Source organism: Oryctolagus cuniculus, chromosome 2 (assembly GCF_964237555.1).
Source record: "Oryctolagus cuniculus chromosome 2, mOryCun1.1, whole genome shotgun sequence".
In the NCBI taxonomy this organism is placed as follows: domain Eukaryota; kingdom Metazoa; phylum Chordata; class Mammalia; order Lagomorpha; family Leporidae; genus Oryctolagus; species Oryctolagus cuniculus.
Genome location: NC_091433.1, coordinates 137,141,619 through 137,161,144, shown reverse-complemented (window position 1 = coordinate 137,161,144; position 19,526 = coordinate 137,141,619). Strand labels below are relative to the sequence as shown.

Genomic DNA, 19,526 nt, shown 5'->3' with positions numbered 1-19,526 from the left:
GGATCAGATGTGGAACAGCAGGGACTAGAACACAGCGCCGGCCCCAACAACATAGATTTATTCTCCTAGAATTCTAGAGATAAAAATTGTAAAATCAAAATGTCAGTAGGACTATGTTTGTTCTGTAGGCTCTAGGGGGAGTCTGTTTCCTAGCCTTTCCCAGCTTCTAGAAGTCACCTGCATTTCTTGGCTTGTAGCCCCTTTCCATCTTCACAACTCTCTCTGATGTCTGCTTCTGTTCTCACATCTTCTCTGACTCTGCCACTCTGGCTTCCCCTTCGTAAGGACCCTTGTGACCACACTGTATGCACCACAATAATCCAGGATAACTTCTCCAACTCAAGATCTTAATCACATTTGCAGATGTGCAAATGAACCCTTTGTGGTGTAAAGGTACATAATCATTAGTTTTGGCAATTAGGATGTGGGCGTCCTTGTGGACCATTATTCTGTCTTCCATGTTCAGTACTGCGGAGATCTTCAGGGAGATGTGAGGGTGATGATAAGGGTTTATAATAGCTCGTATTAAATGGTGATGTACCATTTATAGAACACTTAGGATTTTTTTCAAGCTCACTAAAATGTGGTCCATGAGCGCTCATCCTGAGATCTTGATTTGGTCATGCAGTAGGAGTATGATCTTCAGATAATTTCACTAGTTTGGTGGAATACTATGAGCTAGCTAGATAGAATTAGCTAGATTAGGTTAAATTGAAAATCTTGGAATGTTTTGTGTGAGAATTTCCTTTGGCAAATTGTTTCTAAAGTCTTCGCAGTTTGGGGTGAATTTACAAACTTGTCCAGAAACTTTGTTTTCTTTTGCACTTTCTATTTGTGTTAGTTCAGATAATCTGAGAAGCAGACACCAAGATGAGATTTGACATGCATGAGATCTATTGGGGAAAATATTTGTGAGGGATAGAGAACCTTGGACTGGGCTGCAGGTCTGACGTGTGGAGGAGAGCACCAGGGTGGCTGGAGTCAGTCTTGCTGGAAGAGGTAAGTATTGGGTGAACTGAGCTGCGGTGTTGTGTGGCGTGCCTTGAGCAGGGAACCTCATCAGAGGATGCCTGATGGAAGAGTATCTCAATCCCAGCTGCCTGGTAGAGGGGCCATCTTGGGATAGGGAGGGGCAGTTAGAATGGGAGTGCATGGGGCACCAACAAGGGGCTGCTGTAGCATTTCTTAGGTAGCTTGTGTTAAGGCGCATGGACCAGGCTAGTTAGTGGCAACGAGAATGGAATATCCATGTACAGTTATGCATCCCTCCACAACAAATTTCTCTCCTCTCTGGAACCACTGGAATGTGTTAAATCAGTTTTGATGGTCAGTGGGCCAGGACATGTTTACCAAGCTGTTCTTAAGTGGCCATAGTGAAGAATGTTGTTCGTTTTGCATATAACTGACCTGATCCCTGTGTGGATTGATCGGATAGTTCTAGTCTACAACTCATTCCTCTTTTCTTCTCTTTCTTTCCTCTTGGGCTTAGGAATTCAATATAATTTATGTTAGGAAGAGGAATGGTCAAGATGTGATTCTTCCATTCTTTGATAGACAAACATTCACAAAAGGTGAATTATGTCAATTTGCATTTTTTGAATTTATTGTAATATCTGAAGTTCCTGATGGCTCATTGAAACAAAAGAACAGGAAGGGTTGTTTTGGGAAAGCTTGGTGTATGAGAACTGAATGTCAGAGGTAGAAATTGCTGTGAGACTCAAGACAGACAAATCCAGGATTAGCCAGGATATAATTTTAAGCAGGGACTCATTGATAGAAGTGTGTCTTCAGCAGCTATAAGACAGAGGAGCCCCTTGCCCTGAGACAGGGGAAAAGGGTTTTATAGACGAAAGTTAGCCGGTATGCACCTGGGCTTTCTCAGGAAATACCGACATTCCAGGCATTATAAGAGACATTCAGACATCAATGCCAGCCATGGAATTATTATTTTAAGGACTCTGTTTATCTCTTAGGATTTAGGGTGAGTGGCAGGGTGACCTAAAAGGCAAGATGGAGGTTATGACCGAGATGGCAGCAGGCAAGTCCCGCTGAATCTTTACAGAGGTGGAGGACGTGTGGGGTTAGAAGACAGTCACTCTGGCCACTAATTTGATTTGAGAACGTTTGACCTTGAATGTATCTATTTCTGAAATGTGTCATCAGGCAGGATCAAAGCAGGTTTGCATGGGAGTAAGGGAGTGGCCTCATTGCTAGAGGGAAATCCAGCCAAACTGGTAGGAGAGGCTCTAGAACTTAGGATGACTTGGGGGTCTTAGGAGGGTAGAATGTGGCAGCAGAACGGAGCTGTCGGTCCAAGCACTTGGGGATTCAGCTGGACATGACTCAGGCATTTTGGATGTACTCCTCATCCTGTCCTTTAGGTAGTCCCATGGTCATCTGAAACCCTTCAGATGATGGGATAAATGAAGTGTTAAGCTGACATGCCACTTTTACCTGAAGCTCTCTTCTGAGCCTGCAATGTCTCTCACCTGACATCAGGAATATTAATATTTCTTGAAAAAAGTCCAGGTGCAGTCTGATTAGCTACAGGATGTCTTTATCCATAAAATTCCTTTTTTGATTTATGGTGTGGAGATCCACATGTCTCATGGCTGTCCAAGGACCACATTGCTATCCACAAGTCTTCCCAATAAATTTTACTGTATAAGAAATCTGTCTTGGATTTGACCTTTTTCGTTTGTCTCTTGGCCCCATCTGCCTTTGGTGACTGGTTTTCATATACCAGGCTTTTTCCCAAATGGGGAAGGTCTACCATTAGCTACTGGACTGGGTTTATTACTTTTTTTATTATTTTTTTTTGGACTGGGTTTAAAAACAGGGTTCTAGCCCTTGGGTGGGGAAAAGAAAGGCAAGGACTTCGTTGTAGAGAGGAGTCACATTATTGATGTAGGGTTCAGGAGAAAGTAAGACAAGGCCAGGAGCCGAGGTGCAGAATCGCAGCTGCAGTGGGAGTGCTAGTGAATGTCCACTTGTGTTTCTTGAGTCTACTGTTGAGCTTATAGTGGGGGTGCTGATGGCTCTCGAGGTGGGAGGACAAGGGCTCCAATGTGGAGGGTGAGTCTGGGAACCAGGTTACCTTGTTGGTGAATCCTTATAACATAAATGTAGATTTTTTTATTTGACATATAGAGTTAAATAGACATAGAGAAAGGTCTTCCTTCCGTTGGTTCACCTCCTAAATGGCTGCTATGGCCAGGGCTACGCCAATCCGAAGCCAGGAGCCAGGAGCCAGGTGCCTTCTCCTGGTCTCCCATACGGGTGCAGGGCCCAAGCACCTGGGCCATCCTCTACTGCCCTCCCGGGCCACAGCAGAGAGCTGGACTGGAAGAGGAGCAACCGGGACTAGAACCCGGTGCCCATATGGGATGCTGGTGCTGCAGGTGGAGGATTAACCAAGTGAGCCACGGTGCCGGCCACATAAATGTAGATCTTAAACAAAATCAGAGCCACCTGGAAGGCTTGTTGAAACAAATTGCAGGGTTTCACCCTCAGTTTTCAGTTCAGTAGGGCTGAGCTGGGGTCCAAGAATTTGCATTTCTAACATGTCCCCAGATGCTGATCTTCCTGGCTCAAGAGTACGGTGTTCTCCCTATGTACTATGTAAATTTGAGGAATCTTTACAGCTACTGAAACTGCAAGGGCTGGTGTTGTGGCACAGCAGCTTAAGCTCCTGTCTTTGATGCTGGTATCCCATATGAGTGCTGGTTTGAGTCCTGGCTACTCCACTTTAATCCAGCTCCCTGCTAATGCACCTGAGAAGGCAATGGAAGATGGTCCAAAGTGCTTGGGCCCCTGCACCCATGTGGGAGACTCTTCTGGAGTCCCTGGATCCTGGCTTTGGCCTGGCACAGCCCCGGCTTTTGTGGGCCGTTCCTCATCTCCATCTTCTCCCCTCACCCTCTGCCCCCTTTCTCTCTCTCCATCTCCCTCCCTCTCTGTAACTCTGCTCTTCAAATAAAAATAAATAGGTCTTAAAAGAACTGACACCCAAGCCCTACCTTCAGAGATTGTGTGTGTGTGTGTGTGTGTGTGTGTTTTTTTAAGATTTAATTATTTATTTGAAAGTCAGAGTTACACAGAGGAGAGGCAGAGAGAGAGGTCTTCCATCAGATGGTTCACTCCCCAGTTGGCCGCAACCGCCGGAGCTGATCTGATTCGAAGCCAGGAGCTAGGAGATTCTTCCAGGTCTCCCACAAGGGTGAAGGGGCCCAAGGACTTGGGCCATCGTCTACTGCTATCCCAAGCCACAGCAGAGAGCTGGATCGGAAGTGGAGCAGCCAGATCTCGAACCGGCACCCATATGGAATGCTGGTGCTGCAGGCCAGGGCGTTAACCCACTGCAGAGGCCCCAGAGATTGTGGTTTAATTGGTCTGGGTTTTCCAGACTAAAACCACTGCTTTAGACTGTGATAAGTTCTGACCACACTATTTTTAAAACAAAATTTATTCTAAAATTTATGTATGATAAAATTCTTTTTGGTATCATTACAGTTTTGACAAACATATAGAGTTCTATAATTACCATTGCCATCAAGTTATGGTTCCATAACCCGATCATCTGCCAGTTCCCTCATGTGTCTTTGAAGTCCATTCCTTTCCCACCCTTCAGCCTGGCAACCACTGCTCTGGTCTTTGATCCTGCAGTTTTTCCTCTTTCAGGATGTGTAGATCTAAATGTGATCATAGGTTTGTTGCCCATTAGCATAATGCATATGTGATTCATCAGTAGTTTCTTTCTTTTGATTGTTGAGTAGTATTCTATGGATGGATGTGCCACAGTTTGAATATAAAGGATATTTCGGTGGTTTATAGTTTTTGGTATTTATGAATAAAGCTGTATCTATTCACATAAAGAGTTTTGTGTGACAATCAGCCTTAGTTTCTCTAGAATACATAAGTAGCAATGAGATTGTCCAGTCATATAGTAAGTGTAAGTTTCATTTTATAAGTAAATGCCAAACTGTTTTCCAGAGTGGCTGTGCCATTTTGCAGCCTGCTAGCAATATACGAGAGTTCCAGTTGCTCTGTATCCTTGTCAGTGCTTGGCATTGTCAGATTTTTTTTTCTTAAAAAGATTTACTTATTTGAAAGGCAGAGTTACGAAGAAAGGACAAGACAGATCTTTCATCTGCTAGTTCACTCCCCAGGAGTGGCGATGGCAGGGGCTGTGCTGGACTGAAGCCAGGAGTCAGGAACTTCTTCCGGATCTCCTACTTGGGTGTTGGAGCCCAAGCCCTTGTGCCATCTTGGGCTGCTCACTCTCTGTTCCATCATCTTGGAGTTGTCCCACCTTTTCATACTATTGCACTGGCATTCAACTCTAAGTGTTTTGGAGGAGCTCATCAAACTATAGTAAGTTTATTTCCTCTATTCTAGAAAAATATTTCTGCTGACTATGGAATTCTGTGTTGACCATTCTTTGAGTACTTCCAACATGTTGTTTCTTTGTGTTTGGCTTCCATTGTTTCTGGGGAAAAATCTGCAGTTATTTATTCCTTAAATGTAATCCATTTTCTCTGGCTGCTTTCAAGACATTGATGTTGGGGCCGGTGCTGTGGCGTAGCTGGTGAAGCCGCTGCCTGTAGTGCTGGCATCCCTATGGGTGCTGGTTCAAGACCTGGCTGCTCCACTTCCTATCCAGCTCTCTGCTGTGACCTGGGAAAGCAGTGGAGGGTGGCCCAGGTCTTTGGGCCCCTTCACCCTTGTGGGAGACCTGGAAGAAGCTCCTGCTCCTGGCTCCTGCCTTCGGATTGGCGCAGCTCTGGCTGTTGCAGCCAACTGGGGAGTGAATCAGTGGATGGAAGATCTCTCTCTCTCTCTCTCTCTCTCTGCCGCTCCTTCTCTCTTTGTAACTCTGACTTTCCAATAAATAAGTAAATAAATAGTTTTTTTTAAGAGACATTGATGTTATTATATATTTTTAGCAGTTTGATCAGGATGCTTTGGGTTAATTCTATTCGGTGTTCATCTGAGCTTCTTGAATTGTAAACATAGCTTTCACCAAACCCCCCAAAAATTCAGCCATTATTTACTCAAGTTGTTTTTTCTCAATCAATCCTTTTTTTTCCTATTTTGGTGACCAGAATGTAGTGAATGTTAGACTTACGATATTAACTGAGACTTAACGATATTCCTGAGACTTGGTTCATTTTTTTTCAACCTTGTTTTCTATTCTTCAGACTGAATAATTTCTATTAAATTATAAAGTTCACTCTTTCCTATGTCTTCTCCTTTATGCTGTTGAACTCATTCAGTAAAATTTTAAAAAATATTTATTTATTTGAAAAGCAGAGTTACAGAGAGACAGAGGCACAGAGAGAGAGAGAGAGAGAGAGAGGTCTTCCAACCACTATTTCACTCCCCAAATGGCCGCAACAGCCAAACTGCACCGATATGAAGCCAGGAGCTTCTTTTGGGTCTCCCATGTGGGTGCAGGAGCGCAAGCATCTGGGCCATCCTTTTGGCCAAAGTTGGATGTAAGAAGAAAAAACCCAGGAAACTCGCTGATGTACTACTGAATGTTATTCAAGGTTTGACTTTGAACTGCCTGCTATTGCTTACTTTTCAGACCCCTCAGGCAGTTGCTTTTTAAAATTTTTTTTTGTTCTAAGAGAATTTTAAATTTTAATGGGGTGGGGGGGAAGATGAGTTATAATGCAATTTATTCTCTCTTGAGTGGTAGTGTAAGTCACTGTTTTTTTATTTATTCATGTTTAAAGATTTTATTTGAATGGTTATAGTTATAGTTTTGAATGGTTATAGACAGAGAGAGGGCAAGACAAAGAGAAAGCTCTTCGATCTTCTGGTTTGCTCTTCAAATGGCTGCAACAGCCAGAGATGGGCCATTCCAAAGCCAGGAACCAGGAACTTCTTCCAGGTCTTGCATGCGGCTACAGGGGCCCAAGCACTTGGGCCATCTTTTACTGCTTTTTTAGGCCATAGCGGAGACCTGGATCAGAAGAAGAGCAGCTGAGACTAGAACTGGTGCCCATATGGGATGCTGGCATCACTAGAGGAGACTTAGCCTACTATACCACTTGCTGACCCTCATATTTTAGTTTTAAAAATTATTTGAGGTGAGGCCGGGGCTGTGGCTTAGTGGGTAAAACTGCTGTTTGCAGTGATGGCATCTCACATGGGCGCTAGTTTGAGACCCGGTGGCTCCACTTCTGATCCAGCTCTCTGCTATGTCCTGGAAAGGCAGTAGAAATGGCCCAAGTCCTTGGGCCCCTGTACCCAGGTGAGAGATCTGGAAGGAGCTCCTGGCTTTGGATTAGTCCAGCTCTGGTTGTTATGGCCATTTAGGGAGTGAACCAGTGGATGGAAGACTCTGCCTCTCTGCCTCTACTCTCTGTAATTCTGCCTTCTGAATAAGAAATGCAGATATCTTAGCTGCTAGGCTACAATAGTTTTTTGATCCAATGTCTGCTTAGTCTGTTTTTTTCTTTTTAATCCAAGTTGAAAGGGGCTTTCTCTTCCAAGGTGATGACTATTTTGATTTACTTTAGATAGTTGGGCTCTTCCAGTGTTGCCCTCTCTGCTCCTCTCTCTACATCTTCCCTCTATTGAGAATGCTTTGTTTGCCTCCTTTTGGGTAGTGCACTTTGTGCTATGCCCAATTCTCTGTGACAGAATCTGGAATAGGCCCCTAGATTATCTTCCCATAGGATTTTCTTATTTTATTTTATTTTATTTTGACAGGCAGAGTGGACAGTGAGAGAGAGAGACAGAGAGAAAGTTCTTCCTTTGCTGTTGATTCACCCTCCAATGGCCGCCACGGCCGGTGCGCTGCTACCAGTGCACCGCGCCGATCCGATGGCAGGAGCCAGGTACTTCTCCTGGTCTCCCATGGGGTGCAGGGCCCAAGCACCTGGGCCATCCTCCACTGCACTCCCTGGCCACAGCAGAGAGCTGGCCTGGAAGAGGGGCAACTGGGACAGAATCCGGTGCCCCAACCGGGACTAGAACCCAGTGTGCCGGCGCCGCAAGGCGGAGGATTAGCCTAGTGAGCTGCGGTGCCGGCCCCCATAGGATTTTCTAAGACAGCCGTTATCAATGTGTGGTCTTGATTTCAATGTTTAACTCTCTAACAAGAACACCCTTCCCTGCAAAAAAAATCTGGGTTTAAAGGGACTCAAAGACCTTTTGCTAAACAGGGCACTAGAGATCTTTTCTGAAACCACTCTAGTTTCCAAGGTGGGCATGTGGGAGTAGTCTGAGTCTGACTTTCTGATACAATATGATAGAAATTGCATCTTTTTCTTTAAGATTTATTTATTTATTTGAAAGGCAGAGTTACAGAGAGGCGAGAGAAGGAGAGAGAGAAAGTCTTCCATCTGCTGGTTCACCCCCCAGATGGCTGCAATGGCCAGAGCTATGTTGATCTGAAGCCAGGAGCCAACAGCTTCCTATGGGTATCCCATGCGGGGGCACAAGAACTTGGGCCACCTTCTACTGCTTTCTCAGGCTATATCAGAGAGGTGGAGCAGCTGGGACTTGAACCGGTGCCCATATGGGTGCTGGCATTGCAAGGTGGCAGCTTTACCGCCTATGCCACAGCGCTAGCCCCAGAAATTGTATCTTTCAGAGTTTTATCAACCATTGTAGCATTGTCATGGCTTGTACAAGATCCTTTTTACAATACAAAACTCCTGATTTGCTTACCTCTGTGTGTGGATCCCAATATTCCTAGAAGATGTGTACTTCTTATTACGCTGCTGTAGAATCCAGGTTGGAAGGGGGTGCTCTGAGTATAACCCACTGTGGGGGTGACCATGTGAATTGGAAAGTGAGTGGCTCTCCATTAGCATTTTTTTTTTTTTTTTTTTTACAGGCAGAGTGGACAGTGAGAGAGAGAGACAGAGAGAAAGGTCTTCCTTTGCCGTTGGTTCACCCTCCAATGGCCGCCGCGGCCGGCGCGCTGCGGCCGGCGCACCGCGCCGATCCGGTGGCAGGAGCCAGGAGCCAGGTGCTTTTCCTGGTCTCCCATGTGGTGCAGGGTCCAAGCACCTGGGCCATCCTCCACTGCACTCCCTGGCCACAGCAGAGGGCTGGCCTGGAAGGGGGGCAACCGGGACAGAATCCGGTGCCCCGACCGGGACTAGAACCCGGTGTGCCGGCGCCGCTAGGCGGAGGATTAGCCTAGTGAGCTGCGGCGCCGGCCCATTAGCATTTTTCTTCAGTCCAGGAATCCTCATGGCTTGTGATGAAGAGATAGGAATGAAGATTGTTACAATCTCAGGAGCCATTCTGCTCCCTCTTGGATTGGCCTTTGCTGGTATGTCTGCCATTGGCCATTCTCCAAGGAGGAAACAGGTATAGAGGAACCCTCTTTTGAGTCATATCTGATTCTTCAGCTCAAGGAGAGGAGCATTCATATGCTGGTCACAGCTGCAGGCACGTGGGAACTTCCTGGGGCACCTATCAGTGTCCTTGCTCCCAGCAGAGGCTGGAGTAGAAGTGAGTAACTACAGACATTCCTCAAACTCTGTTTAGGAGGCTAGTAAGTGGCCAAGTAGAGTACTGGCTTCAATAAAAATCGGTGCCTAAGAATATTATATGTATGTCATATTTTTCCCAGGGTGTATGAATTAATCTTGCTATTAAAGAGTGAATTGGTATTAACCTGATATGATGCCATAGGCAGAGTTTGCTGGGCCAGTTTCTCATTTGGAGCAAAATCAATAAGATTAGGATGTGAGCCTGATCCTTTTTCTGTTCTGTATGCTATGAAAGACAAACCCCTTGTGTTGTGGGGTGATGTCGTTTTCGTTACGGGAGAAGAATGAGATTACTGCTTGTCCCCCTCCTTTAAGTCTGGCTTTTGATTTAATTATCTCCTGGAAGTAATCTCTTAGTAGGATGTTCTTTCATAACCTTAATGCTATTTTGCCTATGTGGCCAGGGCCTGAGTCTTCTCCAAGTGTTCAATTAGGATAAGTTACGAGAACAAAGTGGGGGAAATGGCATTGGATATCATACCAGAGTCATTCATGCTATCAAATAATGATGGCTCTTTTCTAGAAACACATAATTATATTTGGAATTCATGATAACATTCTCCAGTATTTCAAAATCCAGACTACAACAGATAAAATATCAGAGGAGAGAAAATGCTTTTGATGTGTCAGAATTCATTTGTTTTCCAACCCGTTGTGCTTTGTCTTCAGTATGTGAATTAACACTTATCAAAGCATAAGAAGGTTATTCAGATATTCCATTTTGAACGTTTGTCAAAATTCAGCCTAATATGCCCCATTAAAGTGAAGAACGGTGAGAAAGAATACCGGATAGACTTCAGGAGACCATTAGAAAACTAAATTAGATTCTGTGTCTAAATATTTAAAAAATGCTTAAGTTAGAAAAGTAACACAGGAACAGTTACTTAATGTAAGAAAAGCTAGCCATAGCTTCTTATTACTTAATAGCATAGGGCTAGAAGTCTCTGTTCTTTAGAAAGAGGAGAGCTGGGATGTGAACTGGCACCCATATGGAATGCTGGTGCCACAGGTAGAAGCTTGGCCCACTACACCACAGTACCAGTCCTGAGTACTCTCAGTTTAGCATTTTGTATGATACCTACCCATTAAAATATGTAATTTGTTACTTAGAATTCTCTTTTAAATAGTCTGCATTTTGCTTTGCTGTCCTTAGTAAGAGAGATTCATTATGCAATCTCTAAAACGTAGTTCTCATTTTTTGCCCACTACCTTGTCTGTTTCTGTGCATTGCTTGTTGAATCAATTATGGTGGTATCTTAGGTTATTTACCAGTTTCTTACTTACCCAGATAAATTATAAGCTCCTTGAGTAATGTAAGTCTGTATCCTAAATTTTTGTGACCTATATCACTTAAAGTATGTTGTATACAGTATGTGCTCAATAAATATTTTTCTTTATTAGAAGTACAGATTAGTATAGTTGGTGTTGTGGTGCAGTGGGTTAAGCCTGCAGTGCAATGCTGACATCTCAGGTAAGCACCAGTTCAAGTCTTGGCTGCTTGACTTCTGATTGAGCTCCCTGATAATGCATCTGGGTAAGTGGTGGAAGATGACCCAAGTACTTGGGCCACTGCCATCCATATGGAAGACCAGGGTGGAGTTTCTGACTCTTGGCTTTGGCCTAGCCCAGCCCTGGACATTTGGGGAATGAACCAGTGTATGGAAGATCTCTCTCTTTATCCCTCCCATACTCCCCCCTCCTCCCCTCCCTTGCTCTGTCACTCTGCCTTTCAAATGAATACAAGCAAATCTTTAAAAATAAGTGCAAATTAGCACTGGGTTAGTTCAGATCTGTTACACAGGGACATAGTCCACATGTTGCTACTGGGAATAATGGTGGTTTTACAAATCTTTGCTATCTTCTGGTTCACTCATTATTTGACTGTTTCTTAAGAAAGAATAAAAACATTTAGTTGAAACTAATTGGTTGGGTTTCATTTTATAAAGACTTATTTGGAGAAAGGGAAACTAAATCAGTATTTAGATTTGAATGAGATGAAAAGCCAAGTTGCTATGTCTTTTGTACCTTTCTTATAGCCGCCCTCCCCACATACTTTTTTTTTTTTTTTTTTTTTTTTTGACAGGCAGAGTGGACAGTGAGAGAGAGAGACAGAGAGAAAGGTCTTCCTTTGCCGTTGGTTCACCCTCCAATGGCCGCCGCGGTCGGCGCGCTGCGGCCGGCGCACCGCGCTGATCCGATGGCAGGAGCCAGGAGCCAGGTGCTTTTCCTGGTCTCCCATGGGGTGCAGGGCCCAAGCACCTGGGCCATCCTCCACTGCACTCCCTGGCCACAGCAGAGGGCTGGCCTGGAAGAGGGGCAACCGGGACAGAATCCGGCGCCCCGACCGGGACTAGAACCCGGTGTGCCGGCGCCGCTAGGCGGAGGATTAGCCTAGTGAGCCGCGGCGCCGGCCTCCCCACATACTTATTTATGCAGCATGGTTTTACCATGTTCCCCTCTTTTTTATTATTTATTTGTTTGAGAGATACAGTTACAGACAAAGAGAAGGAGAGACAGAAGGGTCTTCCATCTGCTGGTTCACTCCCCAAATGGGTGCAATGGCTGGAGCTGGGCTGATCCAGAGCCAGGAGCTTCTTCCAGGTCTGTCGTGCAGATGCAGGGGTGCAAGCACTTGGACCATCTTCCATTGCTTTCCCAGGCCACAGCAGAGAGGTAGATCAGAAGAGGAGCTGCTGGAACATAAATTGGCGCTGTACTAGATGCCAGTGCCACAGCCAGAGGCTTAGCCTTCTATGCCACAGTGCTGGCCCGCGTTCCCCTCTTCTGGTGGGCACAAATTATGAAGGCAAAATGATAGGAGATTGGTTGGAAACACTGTTAAGTAATTTATGTATAACATACCACTTAGTGATTCTCAGACATTCATCTATTTGTTCATTCAAGAAGTAAGTAGTTCATTTCAAGAAGTAAAGAACTGATTTATTTGAAAAGCAGAGAGAAACAGGCTGTACCATCTGTTGGTTTACTCTAATGCCTGAGCCACTCAGGGGTGAGCCAGGACAAAGCTGGGAGCCAAGAAACTCCATCCAGGCCTCCCCTGTGGGAGACAGGAACCCAAGTACTTGAACCATCACTTGGTACATCCCAGGATGTGTACTATCTAGAACCTGGTTCAGAAATGGAACTGCTGGGACTTGAACCGAGCACTCAGATATGCATTGTGCTGTGGAAGTCCCCAGCAGTGGATTAAGCTTTGTGCCACCACATTCTCCCCAATTTTTATTTTTTTACTTATTTGAAAGGAGTGAGAGAAGAGAGAAAGATCAGACATAGAAAGATCTCTCAATTGCTGGTTCACTTACCAAATTCCTACAACAGTCAGGACTGAGCCAGATGAAGCCAGGAGCCAGGAACTCTTATCAGAATCTCTCAAGTGGGTGGCAGGGACCCAAGAACTTGAGCTAACATCTGCCACCTCTCAAGGTGCATATTAGCAGGAAACTGAAATTGGAAGTGGTGCTTGGACTCAAACCCAGGCACTCTGATGGGGAATATAGGTGTTCCAGGTGGCATCTAACAATTACCAAATGCCTGCCCCCCAATATATATGTATTGATCACCTATTATATGGCAGGCATCATGCAGCCCTAGATTTACAGTGGGGACAAGACAAACAGCCTGACCCCCAGGGACTTCTATGGTTAGACTCTGGATGCCTCTTTGTAGAGTTGATTATGAACTGCTTAAAGTCTGGTGCCAGAAGAAGTGTTGAACATCTTCAGACTGATTCCACAGACACTTTTTTGCTGTTCACTTAACTTACATGGAGTTAAGTTGGCTTCTTTAAATTAATATAAAATAAATTGACTTTTCTCCTTATCTACAATTAATTATAATTATGTGAATTATATACCCCATGTAAGATTTCCTATGAAGAACTATAGTCCCTTACAACTACTATGTTACTTAGAAAAAACAAAGTTTTTTTTTTTTCCTTTTTCAATGGAAGTTGACACTCTGTTGGGAATGAATGAATAAAATGGAGGCATTTGACTTGCTTGAAACAGAAGAAAATGTGACCATGATTTCAAGGATAATCCAATATAGCTTGGCAGCAGCTTTGATAGCTCTCATGCTGTGTTTTTTGGATACCAGGGATGGTGAAAAACAATGAAGATGAAATTTCCAGGAAATAACCCAATCAGGTGTTGCTTAATGGAGTCTACTGTCATTAAAATCCAATTCGATTCATTTGGAGAGTGAAATATCACAACGGCAACTACACCATAATGGCTTTTGGAAGATGGAATTTGTATAAGCTGGGTTAATCCCTTGATCACCAATTCAAATAAAAATAGATAAAACATGAGGAGGTTGGCAGGGGTAAAGCACTGGGAATAGCAGTGATGGTGCCAGAAGGTGTCTTTCCTGCCAAAGGGAGTTGGCATAGGGAACGGTTTCTGGGCCCAAATCCTGGAAACCACAAGCTGGTGGAGACAGAAGACAGATTGCCCACGTCCAGCTGGGGAGCTAGAGCCCTGCTGGCCCAGCCAGCTCACAGTGCACTGCCCTCCTGACCCGCACACATGGCCTTGTTTGCAGAAATTTGCATTTCCTTCCATTTAGAGTTTTTTTTCTCTGTTAGCCCATGAGAAGTTTAATGGCTTGTCAGTAACAAGTTACATCTTTAGAAAACATAACAGAAACGGAGTCTCTCAGGTGAGCTCTTTGTGGTTTGTGGAAGAGGCCATTTCAACGTAATAAGGAATGATTCGATGAGTTTTGACTTTGTACATGGATATGGTTCCCTGGAGAGAAGAGCTATCACAAAGTCCTGTGGACTTCCAGGGCACAACTTGAATACCAAGGGTGGGGCAGCCATATTGAGTGGATTGTATTACGAAACTTTAATTCCAAGGCTGTTACCTTGAACTTGAAATATTTTGATAGTCAACAATAATTAGTGGGAATTAGGATGAGATTTGTTTCTGCTTGGCAACTTCTTCCAAGATATTGCAAATGAAATGGGACTTCAAAGGCATGCTTACATTTCTCTCGATGACATTTTAATTGCTTCACATATAAAAGTTGGCATGGTATTTATGGTTTTTAAAGAGATCCTACAAGAAACTCTCATTAGGCTATGCTTGATTTGTCTGTAATGGAGTAGGACACTTTTAACTACAAGATATAGAAGGCCCAGTTCAGAATGGTTTAAATGATAGAGATGATTGTCATCATGTCTAATGTGAAGAGGTAGCGAAAGCAAACTTTAGGATTGCCTCTAAAATCTGTAACTCAAAACATCACTAAGGGCTGGCACTGTGGTGTAGCAGGTAAAGCTGCTATCTGCAGCGCTGGCATCCCATATGGGCATTGATTTGTGTCCCAGCTGCTCCACTTCTAATCCAGCTCTCTCTTATGGCCTGGGAAAGCAATAGAAGATGGCCCAAGTCCTTGGGCCCCTGCACCCGTGTGGAAGACCAGGAAGAAGCTCCTGGCTTCGGATTGGCGCAGCTCCGGCCATTGTGGCTATCTGGGGAGTGAACCAGTGGATGGAAGACCTCTCTCTGCCTCTCCTTCTCTCTGTGTGTAACTCTGACTTTCAAATAAATAAAAATAAATCTTTAGAAAAAATATCATCAGGGTCTTCTATTCTGGCTATTTTGCTGTTCTCCATGAACTTAATGCCTTCTTTCTGAGTCAAGAGTTCAGACATCAAAACAAATATGACTGTGTCCAAAGGAAGAAAATTCTCCCTATGAATTGGTTTTTATTGAAAAAACATTTTCTGGAAACTCATCTGTAGATTTCCTGTCACATCTCAATGGTTAGGACTGGGTCACAGTCCCTCTCTAAATTAACTAATAAGGGAAATGGGCCCAAATTGACTGCCAACAGGTTAATCAGAATCTGTTCCTGGGTCAATTTGTGAAGAAGTGGATCTCTGATCAAAATTTCAAACATATACCTGTATGTATGTGCCTGGCTATCTACTAATAGCCAACTGCTGAAGTGAGTGCTGCCCAGAAGCACATGCCAAGACTAAGTTTGATGCACATCTTGTTATTGGGGTTCAGTTTCCGGAAGGTGGAAGAAGTAGCTTTGGGCAGAGGAAGAAGTGGAGCGGCAATGCAAGCCTGATGAAGCCTTGACCAATTGCTGGAGAGTTCTGAATCAAGTATTGCTTGTCTGGATCCTGCATGGGGTTGACATGGCCAGGCCTTTTATATTCAAGAGATCATACATCATATGTGGGCTGCTGCTCAAGGCAGCTCTCCACTGAGGAAGACCTGGAAGGTCTGGCCAGAGGTCCTGCCCAGCTTTGGGACCTGGGTTGTGTACCTTGTGTGTACCACACCGGCCAGGGTCTATCACAGCCCAGTGTGGGTAACTGCATAAATGTGAAAAACATGAATTTATTTATAGGGATTCCACAGTCTCTTCAGATCACTGAGCCATATTGTTTATCTAGTCCCAGCTTAATTATTCTGGAGATTCAGAGTTTGTATCATGGTTTTTTAAAATTCTTTTTAAATTTAAGTTATATAAGTTTCATGTATTTTATATATACATATTTAGGAACACAGTGATATGTCCCACACTTCCCTCCCTCTTGCCCGTGCTCCAACACTTCTTCCTGCTCCCTCTCCCATTCCCACTCTTAATTTTTATAAATGTCTGCTTTCAGTTTACTTAATGATTATAAAGTTAACCCTACACTAAGAGTTCAACAGATAGTATGAAGGAAGAAAACACTGTTCCTTAACAGAAGAGACAAGGGCTGTAAGCAATCATTGAATCTCAAAATGTCCATTTCACTCTAATACATTACATTTTTGGTACTCTATTTGTTACCTTGGATGAGGGAAAACATATGGTATCTGTCTTTCTGGGACTGGCTTCTTTCACTAAGTATGATTTATAGTTCTGTCCATTTTGTTGCAAATAACAGGATTTCATTTTTTTTTACAGCTTAGTACTCCGTAGTAATATATACATACACACACACACACACACACCATAATTTCTTTTTCCAGTCAACAGTTGATGGACATCTGGGTTGATTTCTATCTTAACTATTAAGAATCATGCTGCAGTGAACATGGGGGTACAGGTAACTCTTCCATATGCCAAGTTCTTTTGGTATGGGTAAATTCCTGGGAGTGGGATGGCTAGGTCATATGGTACATCTGTATTTAGATTTCTGAGGTAGCTCCATACTCAATATCTCCACAGTGGCTATACCAGTTTACATTCCAACCAACATTTCTGAATGAGAGACATTCTAACTAAAGTGGAGTGAAACCTCATTGTAGTTCTGATTTTCATTTCTCTGATGGCTAGTGATCCTGAGAATTTTTGAAGAGTCTGTTGGCCATTTGAATTTCTTTTCTTGAAAAATGCCTGTTCAGAGACTTCGAATAGCTTAAGCAATCTTATACAACAGAAACAAAGCCGGAGGCATCACAATATCAGATTTCAGGACATACTACAGGGCGGTTATAATCAAAACAGCATGGTACTGGTACAGAAACAGATGGATAGACCAATGGAACAGAATAGAAACACCAGAAATCAATCCAAACATCTACAGCCAACTCATATTTGATCAAGGATCCAAAACCAATCCCTGGAGTAACGACAGTCTGTTCAATAAATGGTGCTGGGAAAACTGGATTTCCACATGCAGAAGCATGAAACAAGACCCCTACCTTTCACCTTAGACAAAAATCCACTCAATGTGGATTAAAGACCTAAATCTATGACCTGACACCATCAAATTATTAGAGAACATTGGAGAAACCCTGCAAGATATAGGTACCGGCAAAGACTTCTTGGAAAAGATCCTGGAAGCACAGGCAGTCAAAGCCAAAATTAACATCTGGGATTACATCAAATTGAGAAGTTTCTATACTGCAAAGAAAACAGTCAGGAAAGTGAAGAAGCAACCGACAGAATGGGAGAAAATATTTGCAAACTATGCAACAGATAAAGGGTTAATAACCAGAATCTACAAAGAGATCAAGAAACTCCAAAACAACAAAACAATCTACTCAAGAGATGGGCCAACAATCTCAATAGACATTTTTCATAAGAGGAAATCCAAATGGCCAACAGACACATGATAAAATGTTTAGGATCACTAGCAGTCAGGGAAATGCAAATCAAAACCACAATGAGGTTTCACCTCACCCCGGTTAGAATGGCTCACATACAGAAATCTACCAACAACAGATGCTGATGACGATGTGGGGAAAAAGGGACACTAACCCACTGTTGGTGGGAATGCAAACTGGTAAAGCCACTATGGAAGTCAGTCTGGAGATTCCTCAGAAACCTGAATATAACCCTACCATTCAACCCAGCCATCCCACTCCTTGGAATTTACCCAAAGGAAATTAAATTGGCAAACAAAAAAGCTGTCTGCACCTTAATGTTTATTGCAGCTCAATTCACAATAGCTAAGACCTGGAATCAACCCAAATGCCCATCAACAGTAAACTGGATAAAGAAATTATGGGACATGTACTCTATAGAATACTATACAGCAGTCAAAAGCAATGAAATCCGGTCATTTGCAACAAAATGGAGGAATCTGGAACACATCATACTGAGTGAAATAAGCCAGTCCCAGAGGAACAAATATCATATATTCTCCCTGATTGGTGACAACTAACCGAGCACCAAAAAAGGAAACCTGGTGAAGTGAAATGGACATTGTGAGAAACGTTGACTTGATCGGCCCTTGTCCTGTTGATGAACAACTTAATACTTTATCCCTTTTAGTATTTTTTTTGTTCTACTTAATACTATTGGTTGAACTCTGTAATTAACACACAATTGGGGCCGGCGCCGCGGCTCACTAGGCTAATCCTCTGCCTAGTGGCACTGGCACACCAGGTTCTAGTGCCTGTTGGGGCGCCAGATTCTGTCCTGGTTGCCCCTCTTCCAGGCCGGCTCTCTACTGTGGCCCGGGAGTGCAGTGGAGGATGGCCCAAGTGCTTGGGCCCTGCACCCCATGGGAGACCAGGAGAAGCACCTGGCTCTTGTCTTGGGATCAGCGTGGTACGCCGGCCGCAGCGCGCCAGTCGCGGCGGCCATTGGAGGGTGAACCAACGGCAAAGGAAGACCTTTCTCTCTGTCTCTCTCACTGTCCACTCTGCCTGTCAAAAAAAAAAAAAATACACAGTTATTCTTAGGTGTTGAAATTTAACTGAAAAGTGATCTCTGTTAAATATAAGAGTGGGAATAAGAGAGGGAGGAGATGTACAATTTGGGACATGATCAAGCTGACTGGCCTCAAATGGTAGAGTTAGAAATGTGCCAGGGGATTCCAATTCAATCCCATCAAGGTGCCATGTACCAATGCCATCTCACTAGTCCAAGTGATCAATTTCAGGTCACAATTGATCACACTGATAGGTCTAATAGTCAAAGGGATCACACAAACAAGACTAGTGTCTGCTAATACTAACTGATTTAATAAAAAGGGGAGACAACAATCCAATATGGGAAGCGGGATACACAGCAGACTCATAGAATGGCAGATATCCTAAACAGCACTCTGGCCTCAGAATCGGCTCTTAAGGCATTCGGATCTGGCTGAAGAGCCCATGAGAGTATTTTAGGCATGGAAAGCCAAGACACTCTGGGAAAAAAAGAGGACCTAAATGAAAGATCTCTGCGAGTGAGATCCCAGTAGAAAGAACGGGTCACCAAAGAAGGAGGTACCTTTCTCTGAAGGGAGGAAAGAACTTCCACTTTGACTATGACCTTATCTAAATAAGATCAATGTCTGCAAACTCAAAAGGCTTCCATAGTCTTGGCAACTCATGACAAGAGCCTAAGGAGATTACTCATGCCATAAATAAGAGTGTGAAATTGTTAAATCAACAACAGGAGTCACTGTGCACTTACTCCTCATGTGGGATCTTTGTCCTTAATGTGTTGTTCAATGTGAATTAATGCTATAACTAGTACTGAAACAGTATTTTACACTTTGTGTTTCTGTGTGGGTGGAAACTGTTGAAATCTTTACTT

At 43.7% G+C, this 19,526-nt stretch overlaps 1 long non-coding RNA gene across 1 annotated transcript in view; it reads right to left on the bottom strand.

Annotated features, from left to right (window-relative positions):
- The window catches only part of LOC138848708 (uncharacterized), a 53,158-nt gene that overhangs the window by 12,860 nt on the left and 20,772 nt on the right, over window positions 1-19,526 (bottom strand). The window lies entirely within an intron of this gene.